This window comes from Cherax quadricarinatus, chromosome 62, assembly GCF_038502225.1.
Source record: "Cherax quadricarinatus isolate ZL_2023a chromosome 62, ASM3850222v1, whole genome shotgun sequence".
Lineage (NCBI taxonomy): Eukaryota > Metazoa > Arthropoda > Malacostraca > Decapoda > Parastacidae > Cherax > Cherax quadricarinatus.
Window position 1 is genome coordinate 19,999,541 of NC_091353.1, and position 10,448 is coordinate 20,009,988.

Here is a 10,448-nt window from a genome sequence, read left to right on the forward strand (position 1 = left end):
AAAGGTTTCTTCCTATATCTTTAAATTTTTTAATTTTTTTCCTTAGGCTAAAATTAATTTTAGTGTAAACTAAATTTATATGTTGATGGGTACTGGAAGATTCTTCCTTTAAATGCTTTCAAGACATTTGTTTTAAATAAACTAAATAGCCATTTTAGAAGAAGGTCTGTTAAAAGGGTAGCCAAAGGGTCAGTAATATAATAGGAAAAGTAGATGACAGTTAGAGCTTGACCTGTGAAAATATAAGGATCCTCTACAGACCGAGCTCCGATCCATGTTAATAAAATGATTGTGGAGATAAGAGTTCAAAATAGAAGCTGGTTTAAAGGATAAAAGGTAAGGCCTCGGAATTTTGATAGGGAGGTGAATGGGAGGAATCAAAGGATCGCAACTGATAATATTAAAGCGATAACCCCTCCTAATTTGTTTGGGATGGATCGAAGGATGGCGTATGCAAATAGAAAATATCATTCAGGTTGAATATGTACTGGTGTAATTAGAGGGTTAGCCGGGGTAAAATTATCAGGGTCTCCGAGTAAGTATGGGTTTAGGAGAGTTAGGAGGACTAGGAGTATAAGTATGATTAGGAACCCTGCAATATCTTTAAATGTAAAGTAGGGGTGGAAGGGGATTTTGTCTAGAGAGGAGGTTACTCCTAAAGGGTTGTTGGCTCCAGAGTGGTGGATGAATAAAATATGGACGAGTGTGGCTGCAGCAATTAGAAATGGCAGCAGAAAGTGGAATGTAAAGAATCGAGTTAAGGTGGCGTTATCAACTGCGAACCCTCCCCAAATTCATTGGACTAAATCTGTGCCAATATAGGGAATGGCAGAAAATAAGTTTGTAATAACGGTGGCACCCCAAAACGATATTTGTCCTCAAGGTAGGACATAACCTAGAAAAGCTGTGGCTATTGTTAAAAACAGAATTAGAACGCCAATTCTCCAAGCGTGGAAAAGAGCAAATGACCCATAATAAAGACCTCGTCCGATGTGGGAGTAGATACAGATAAAGAAAAAGGAGGCCCCATTTGCATGAAGGGTGCGGAACAATCACCCGTAATTAACATCACGACAGATGTGGGCTACGTTCGAAAAAGCTAGGTCAATATGCGGGGTAAAATGAATTGACAAAAATAGTCCGGTTGCGATCTGAGCTACTAGACATAACCCTAAGAGGGACCCGAAATTTCAAAAAATTGAGATGTTAGTAGGAATTGGTATATCTACGAGTGCGGAATTAACGAGTTTAAGCAAAGGATGGGATTTACGTAAAGGCGAAGTCATAAGTTTTGGGAGAGTGAAGATTAGAGTAATTAAAGAGGAGATAAGGGTGTATGATGGTATTAGGTATTGAGGGTTTTGGGTTGTTAACTATAGTTTTTTGTGGGTTCTGAGCGTTTATCTCGAATCATAAGCATTTGTTGAATGTTTTACTAAGGTTGGAATTTATTATATTAAATGTGTTTGGGATTATGAGAGTTTACACGTTCAGGGTTGGGTTAGAGGGTGTGTTTGTAATATTTTTTTTAGTGATGGTTGCGTGTGAAGGGGCTTTAGGTTTATCTTTATTGGTCTCTATTGTTCGCTCACATGGTAATGATTATTTTAGGGGATTTGGAATTTTAGTATGTTAAAGTTTTTGGTGTTTAATTTGGTTTTAATGGGGCTTGTGAGGAATTGAAGGCTTATTCAGGTGGGTTTATTGATAATATGCTTTATGGGATTGTTAATAATAAACCATGATTTTTGTTCTTTTTGTTTGGGCTATATAATGAGGGTTGATTATTTAAGATATATTTTGATTGTATTAAGAGTTTGGATTGTAATATTAATAGTTTTCAGGAGAACTGTAGTAAAGAAAATAGGTAATTTTTGTGTGGGGTTTTTGTCAGTGAATTTGATTTTGTTAATAGTTTTGATCTTAACTTTTAGATCAGTAAATTATTTAATGTTCTACATTAGATTTGAGAGCTCATTGGTTCCCATACTTGTATTAATTTTGGGTTGAGGTTATCAACCTGAGCGAATTCAGGCTGGAATTTATATATTGTTCTATACTTTATTTGCTTCTTTGCCATTGTTAGCTTCTTTATTGAGGTTATATAAAAGTGAAGGGAGATTAAACATGGGATTGTTACTATCAGGAGTAATTGGCTATCAGAGGACTAGGTTGCTGTGGTATTTTTGTTCTGTGTTAGCGTTTATGGTTAAATTACCTTTGTTTATATTTCATTTATGGTTGCCTAAGGCCCATGTGGAGGCCCCGGTTGCGGGGTCGATAGTATTGGCCGGGGTGTTATTGAAGTTAGGAGGTTACGGTTTAATCCGGATTTTGGGGGTGTTTTCAGAGGTAAATAAAATATTTTGTTGGGTGTGAGTGAGTCTTGGAATTCTAGGAGGTGTTATTATTAGTTTAATATGTTTGCGTCAAGTGGATATGAAATCATTAATTGCTTATTCTTCTGTGGCTCATATGGGTTTAGTGTTAAGAGGGTTGGTTGTTATAGGAGGGTGGGGTTTAAATGGGGCTGTAGTAGTGATGGTAGGTCATGGTTTATGTTCTTCAGGTTTATTTTGTTTAGCAAATATAGTTTATGAGCGGTTAGGGAGGCGAAGTTTGATAATTAGGAAAGGGTTGCTAAATGTTATGCCGAATATAGGTTTATGGTGGTTTTTATTAGTTGCAGGAAATATAGCTGCTCCCCCAACTTTAAATTTAATAGGAGAGATTAGTTTAATTATTAGAGTGGTTAGATGAAGGAAATTAATTATATTTAGAGTAGGGATATTGTCTTTTTTCAGGGCTTGTTATACTTTATATATGTATTCATTAAGGCAGCATGGGTTATTTTTAAATGCCTTATTTTCTTGTTGTTCTGGAAAGGTAGTGGAGTATTTTGTCTTGTTAATGCATAGTGTTCCGTTAAATATCATGATTGTGAAGGGTTCATTAATTTTGTGTGATCTATAGGATAAGGTGGCTGAGGTTAAAGGCGTTGGATTGTAAATCTGAGTAGAAGTTGTACTTTCTTATCAATTAAAGGTAAGATTTAAAAGATTATTACTTTTTTTGACAGCTTTGAAGGATGTTAGTTTGAATTAACTTAAAATCTTAGATAACTAAAAGTATGGATGGGATAAGAAGTCCGAATAAATTGATTGAGGTGTACAAGGGAGATGGGAGGATTTTAAGGGGTTTAAGGGGGATGTCTCATTTTATTTGGGCAGAGGAAATTGAGATAGAGGATAAAGTAATTCGGATGTAAAAGTAAAGAGTTACTAGAGAAGAAAGAAGGAGAATAAATAAAGGTAAGTAGAAGGATGATTGAATTATTTCTTGGGTAATAATTCATTTAGGAATAAAACCTGAAAAAGGCGGTAGGCCTCCTAGAGAATAAAGGTTTATAGACGAGATGATTTTGGGGAGGGGACCATAATTTGCGTTAATTAAGTGAGGAAAAAAATATGTCTGGGCGGATGCGAAGTGGAAGGCCACAGAAGCCGAGATTAGAGTGTATATAAGAAAGTAAATTATTCAGGAGGTCTCATTAATAAGCATGGCGAAAAGTATTCATGATAGATGATTGATAGATGAGTAGGTCAAGATTTTTCGGAGGGATGTCTGATTGATTCCTCCTAGTGCTCCAATAATAGCAGAAGAGATCCCACCAAAAAAAAGAAGCATGTGTGTGTAATATTCTGAGGATAAGTAAGAGATCAAGAATATTGGGGCAAGTTTTTGGATTGTTATGAGAATAATAGCTTGGGTTCAATTAAGACCTTCTATGACTTGGGGAAATCAAAAATGGAATGGGGCAGCTCCTAGTTTAAGGAGAAGAGCTAAGGAAATAAATGAGAGCGAGATTATTGGAATAAAAAATGTTAAGGTTGAAGATAAAATAATGATGGCTGATCCAAGGGCCTGGATTAAGAAATATTTCAAGGAGGCTTCAGATGGAAGCTGATTTTCTTTTGATGAGATTAAAGGGATGAATGATATAAGATTAAGTTCAAGACCAATTCAGGCTGAAAATCACGAGGAAGAAGAAACGACCAGGAAGGACCCAGACAAAAGTGAGAACATAAAAATGATTTTATAAGGTGAGAATGAAATTATAAAGAGAGATTACTCTCATAAATGAGGTATGAGCCCATTAGCTTGAAACTTAGCTTATCTTTATAGTATATGTAGAAGTGTACAGGGCACGAAAAGGTTTGATCTTTCGGGGATTGGTGCGATTCCAATTTACATAAAGAGTGTTAGGGATTAAAAGGGGTAAGGGTAGAGGTTGGTCTTAAAGTATCTTGAATTCCTCTTTGAATATCTGTTGTTCTTAGAAGATTTAAGAGGGAAGAGGAGTAAGCTGTCTAAAAAATAAAATGAAAAAGCATGTAAAGGGGGTGTATTTTTTATTTTAGTATATATATATATATACATTTCTTTATATGGAAGTGGTGTATTGAGTATAATTGTATGAGTGAGCTGATTTTATCTATACTGAAGCAGAACGATGATATTGAGCTCTACCGATTAATACACCTATAAGTAGAACCCTTCGTGAGAAAGGGGATTCTACTTATAGCTGTATTAATCGGCTCCTTCTAGATTCCCCCATTTTCACGAAGATATTCCTAACAGACGATCATTGAAGAAGATAAAATGAAGCTGTTACTTCTTTATATTAATTTTCGAAGAGATACACTGAGAAAGAGACATGAGTGTCAGTTGATTATAGCAATAAACTAACTAATGAGACAGTTTGATATATACAGATTTATTGTTATGTGCTAGCTTCAAGTATATAAACACTTAAATGAGATAGATAATAACCTGTGCGAAGATACACTATGAGTATTATATATATAGATTAATGGATTATAGCAGTGAACTAACTAATAAAGTGGCTTGATATATATATATATTATAAATTATACTAACTTCAGGCATATAAATACTTAAATGAGATAGATAATAACCTGTGCGAAGATACACTATGAGTATTATATATATAGATTAATGGATTATAGCAGTGAACTAACTAATAAAGTGGCTTGATATATATATATATTATAAATTATACTAACTTCAGGCATATAAATACTTAAGTGATATAGATAATAACCTATGTGCAGATACACTATGAATACCATATATATACTAATGGTTTATATGATTTACGAGATTATGAATGATTCGAGAAGGATTTACATTTAAAGAAATGTATATATATATGGACATTAAGGAGGATGGGAGAATTTGTAAAATTAAATACGCAGTTTTTATGATGATCGAAGTTTATTTGTTTGAGAGATTAAAGATGTAGATTCAAAGTAAAGCTAAAGATTAGCATTTCACTTACGTTGAAAAGGTTGTCGCAAGGGTGACTTATTTTGGTTGTTATGAAGACTTGCTAATTATTATGATTAGGAAAAATATTTTTAGGTTTAAGTAGGTAACTAAGGAAATAATAGTTTGGCGATAGATAATAGTACTGTACAGGAAAGTTGAAATATTCTAGTGAAATAGATGGGAAGTATTAGTTAAATTAAGTACCTTGTGTATTAGGGATATTTTACATTAAATATTTATAATATCTTCCCGAAATAAGAAGAGCTAAATTAAAGGTCGAGTTTTTGTGGTAAAAAAATTCAAAACCTTATTTTAGTAGTGAAATGTTAATCGAGTCTTAAGATATCTGGTTTTTTTTTTGAAAAAAATTCAATTTTTTCTTTGCATTAAGGTAAGGCAAGGCTTAGGAACAGAGGGGGCTAGCTCTTTGTTTAATTATTTTAGTTATAAAAATAAATAGAAAGGTATGTTTAACTAGGCTTAGGGGTAGCTATGTTTACAGGGAGTTATATCTGAAATACAAGGAGAGAAGTATTTATTATTTTTTAAGTAGGTAGGAAAGACTTTTTATGAATTTAGTTTAAAGATTTAAAGTGAGTATATTAGTATATAATTTGTTTGTTTTAAATAAATTTTGGAGAATTAATGAGATTTATTGAAGGGGTGATGAGTGTAAGGAATTCGGCAAATAGGGCTCTTCCGCCTGTTTATCAAAAACATGTCTGTATGAGAGTTATATAAAGTCTGACCTGCCCATTGGGGACTAAAAGGCCGCGGTATTTTGACCGTGCGAAGGTAGCATAATCATTAGTCTTTTAATTGGAGGCTGGAATGAATGGTTGGACGAGAAGGAAGCTGTCTCTATCTCGGAGATTGAATTTAACTTTTAAGTGAAAAGGCTTAAATAAGTTAGAGGGACGATAAGACCCTATAAAGTTTATACATGAAGTTGGTTAAGAGTGATTTAAGGTGTTAAAGTTTATTATCAGCAGGGTGTTTAGTTGGGGCGACTAGGATATAAATTATATAACTGTTTTTTGTTTAAATCAGAGATATTTGTTCATATGATCCCTTTTTAGGATTAGAGAATAAATTACTTTAGGGATAACAGCGTAATTTTTTTTAAGAGTTCTTATCGACAAGAGAGTTTGCGACCTCGATGTTGAATTAAAAATTTCTCTGTGGTGTAGCGGTTACAGGAGAAGGTCTGTTCGACCTTTAAATTTTTACATGATTTGAGTTCAGACCGGCGAAAGCCAGGTTGGTTTCTATCTTCTAAGGAGTCAGAGGTTATTTTAGTACGAAAGGATTAAGTAATTGAAATAGTTTTAATAAAAAATCAGAAAAAAGCAGGGACTTTTCTTTAATCTCCAAAATTAATATTTTAAGTAAACTATTTTCTGTTAGAATTTTGAAGGTCGCAGAGGTCTTGATGAGATATTAATAATACTGACAATAACAATTAAGGTAAGTAAGAGATATAAAATTACTAGAGTAGTAAGAGGGAAAGAAGTAATGGAGTAGATGGAACTGGTTGATAAGGTGGCTAAATTTGTTTTATTTCTTAGAATTAAGAATAGTCTAGATTTGGAAAATTTTGATGGGAGAAGTAAGAGATCTAGAAAGATTAAGGTAAAGGATATGGGTAAGGACAGGGTGATTAGTAGACTGGATTTAAAATGAATTTTAAAGGCTTCGTTGGAAGCAAGAGAAGAGACATAAATGAACAAAATTAATATTCCTCCTAGAAAAATTAGAAATAGGATATATGAGAATCAGTAGGAAGGCCCGAATAGGCCTGAAAGAGCACAGATAAGAATAGTTTGAGTGAGTAGGACTAGTCCTATGGAAAGAGGGTGGGTTAGAGTCGTGAATAGGATAGCAACTCTTAGGGTAAAAGGGAGAGTGAAATATAAAATATTATAACTGATTTTGTATAAAGTTCTAAAAATGGGCTTTATCTTTGGTTTACAAGACCAAGATTTTTTGTTTAAACTACTAGAACCTTTCAATTTAAATAGTTTAGAGTAAAACATCGGGTTGTGGTATCGAAGATATAAGAAAGTTATTTTAAATCATGATGTGGGGTGCCTATAGTCATTTAGTGAGTTTAGTGTTTTTGTTATTTAGGGCATTGGGTTTTATTTTATTTAGTTTGGTGAGAATAAGCTTGAGGTCTTCTTATGTAATTGAGTGAGAGCTTTTTTCTTTAAATTCTTCCTCTGTTGTAGTGACTTTGATTTATGATTGAGTAAGGTTCTTATTTTTAGGGGTGGTTTTATTTATCTCCTCTACGGTAATATACTATAGGGGGGATTATATGAGCGGGGATAAGAGGTACAGGCGATTTATATATTTAGTTTTTGGTTTTGTTTTATCTATAGGGGCTTTGATTATTAGCCCGAATTTAATTAGAATCCTTTTAGGTTGGGATGGATTGGGGTTAATTTCTTATGTATTGGTAATTTATTACCAAAACGAGAAATCAGCTAATGCAGGTATATTGACAGTTTTGTCAAATCGGATTGGAGACGTTGGGATTTTATTGAGTATTTCTTTATTTTTTATGCTAGGGGGTTGAAATTTTATTTTTTATGAAAGGTATTTGAGTGGGAATTTTTTATTATTGAAAATTTTAGTGTGTGTTGCTGCTATAACTAAGAGAGCTCAAATTCCGTTCTCGGCTTGACTTCCAGCAGCTATAGCTGCTCCTACTCCAGTTTCAGCTTTAGTTCATTCTTCAACACTAGTTACAGCTGGCGTTTATATTTTGATTCGCTTTAGTGGGGCTTTAAGAGGTTCATGTGTACAAAGGGTTTTGTTGATTGTTTCCTGCTTAACCATATTTATAGCGGGCTTGGGGGCTAATTTTGAGTTTGATTTGAAAAAAATTATTGCCTTGTCAACTTTGAGGCAATTGGGCGTGATAGTGAGTATTTTATCTTTAGGGTTTGCTGATTTAGCTTTTTTTCATTTATTAACTCATGCTTTATTTAAGGCTTTACTGTTTATGTGTGCGGGGATGGTAATTCATAGAGTTAAAGAGTGTCAAGATATTCGTAATATGGGTAGGTTAGTGACATGTATACCTTTAACTAGGGTTTGCATGAATTTAGCTAACCTGGCTCTATGTGGGATACCTTTCTTGGCTGGATTTTATTCTAAAGATTTAATTTTAGAAGTTGCATTTATAAGGGAAGTTAATATTTTTAGATTTTTTTTATATGTTTTGAGTACTGGTTTAACAGTATGTTATACATTTCGATTAATTTACTATAGAATAAGAAGGTTTTCTAATATAAGGTCTGTAATAATTGTCAGGGAAAACCATAGAAAAATGTTAAAAGGAATAATGACATTAAGGGTTGGGGCGGTAACAAGGGGGTGTGTATTAGCTTGAGTAGTGTTCCCAGAGTTCTATATGATTTGTTTGAGGGTTTCTTTAAAAATTTTAGCTTTATTAGTGAGGAGGTTAGGGGCCCTTTTAGGGTATATTGTTAACATGGTTGGATCAAGGACTAGTTTAAAGACTGTCAAGTTTTATTCTTATACTATGTTTGCAAGGTCTATGTGGTTTATGCCGATTTTGTCGACTTTTAGGGCACCCCGTTGAAGACTAAGGAGTGCGGAGTCTTTTTTTAAGATTGGAGATAAAGGTTGGTCAGAATATTTTGGGGGTGAGGGAGGATTTGGCGAGGTGATAAAAGGTTCTATTTACTTACAGTTAAGACAAGATAATATGATTATAGTTTATATAAAAGGATTTTTTATTTGAATTATTGTCGTGTTTTTATTTTTATTTAATAATAACCTATATATTTTAAATTAGAATTTTGCATTGAAGCTGCAAAGGTGGTTATTAGCCTATAGGTGATATTTTTAGAAGGGAAATCTTCAGTTTTACATTGAAAATGTAATGTGTTTTTTACACTATAAAAAAGAGAAGTGAACGGAATTCAACCGCTCGGGAAATAAGTTAGAAGCTTTTTCACTGACTTAGTTCTCCTTGACAGGAAAAATTCAATTTTATCATTAACAGTAATATGCCTCTGGTTTTGGCTTCTGTCAAAATAAACTAGAGGTTTGGAACCAAAATTCAGGTCGAAACTAAACGCAATCTTTCGCTTTCTAATTTGAAAAAGGTTTATAAACACTTTATGAATGCAACTCATATGTCATTATTGACTACATTTCCAGTTAGATCATTCTAAGGCACCTTTATACCATTCATAGTAGAGGCCTATGAGAAGGATTAGGAGGAAAAACAATCCTGTAAATCTTCAAGAGAAAATATTTGTAAGGGGAGAGATATGGGCCAGAGGGAGAATTAATGTAATTTCTACGTCGAAAATTAGGAAAATCACAGCAATAAGGAAAAATCGAAGCCTAAAAGGTAGCCGAGCTGAAGTCTTAGGATCAAATCCGCACTCAAATGGGGATATTTTTTCTCGGTCTATAACGGTTTTTTTCGATAGGACTGAGGATAGGATTATAATTAAAGTTGTAACTCTGAGAGTGAGAAGAGCGATCAGGTTGGTAGTTAGAATTAATTTTTCTAAACAATTAGACTTTCTAGTTGGAAGCTAGACGTACCATTAATACTAAAAAATTATCTCCCTCATCAGTAAATAAAAACATAAAGGAATAATCAAACTACATCAACGAAATGCCAGTACCAAGCTGCGGCTTCAAATCCAAAGTGGTTGTTAGAGAAGTGACACTTGAATAGGCGATAAAAACAGACTGTTAGAAATGAAGTCCCAATGATCACATGAAGACCGTGGAATCCAGTTGCTACAAAGAAGGTAGTCCCGTAGATTGAGTCTGCGATAGAGAAAGACGCTTCTAAATATTCATATGCTTGAAGGGAGGTGAAGTAAACTCCAAGGAGGATGGTTAATCCTAGACTTTGTGTAGCTTCATAATGGCGTGAGTTAAGGATTGCGTGATGTGCTCAAGTTACTGTCGCTCCCGATGAAAGCAGAATAGTTGTATTAAGAAGGGGAACTGTATTAAGAAGGTCACTGGTACTCTCAAGGTCACTGGTACTGTCAAGGTCACTGGTGCCCTCAAGGTCACTGGTACTCTCTAGGTCA

At 33.9% G+C, this 10,448-nt stretch overlaps 1 pseudogene; it reads left to right on the top strand.

The window, feature by feature from the left end:
- Positions 1-5,361: 5,361 nt before the first annotated feature.
- Positions 5,362-9,181, top strand: LOC138854566 (NADH-ubiquinone oxidoreductase chain 5-like; annotated as a pseudogene).
- The last annotated feature ends 1,267 nt before the right edge of the window (positions 9,182-10,448 follow it).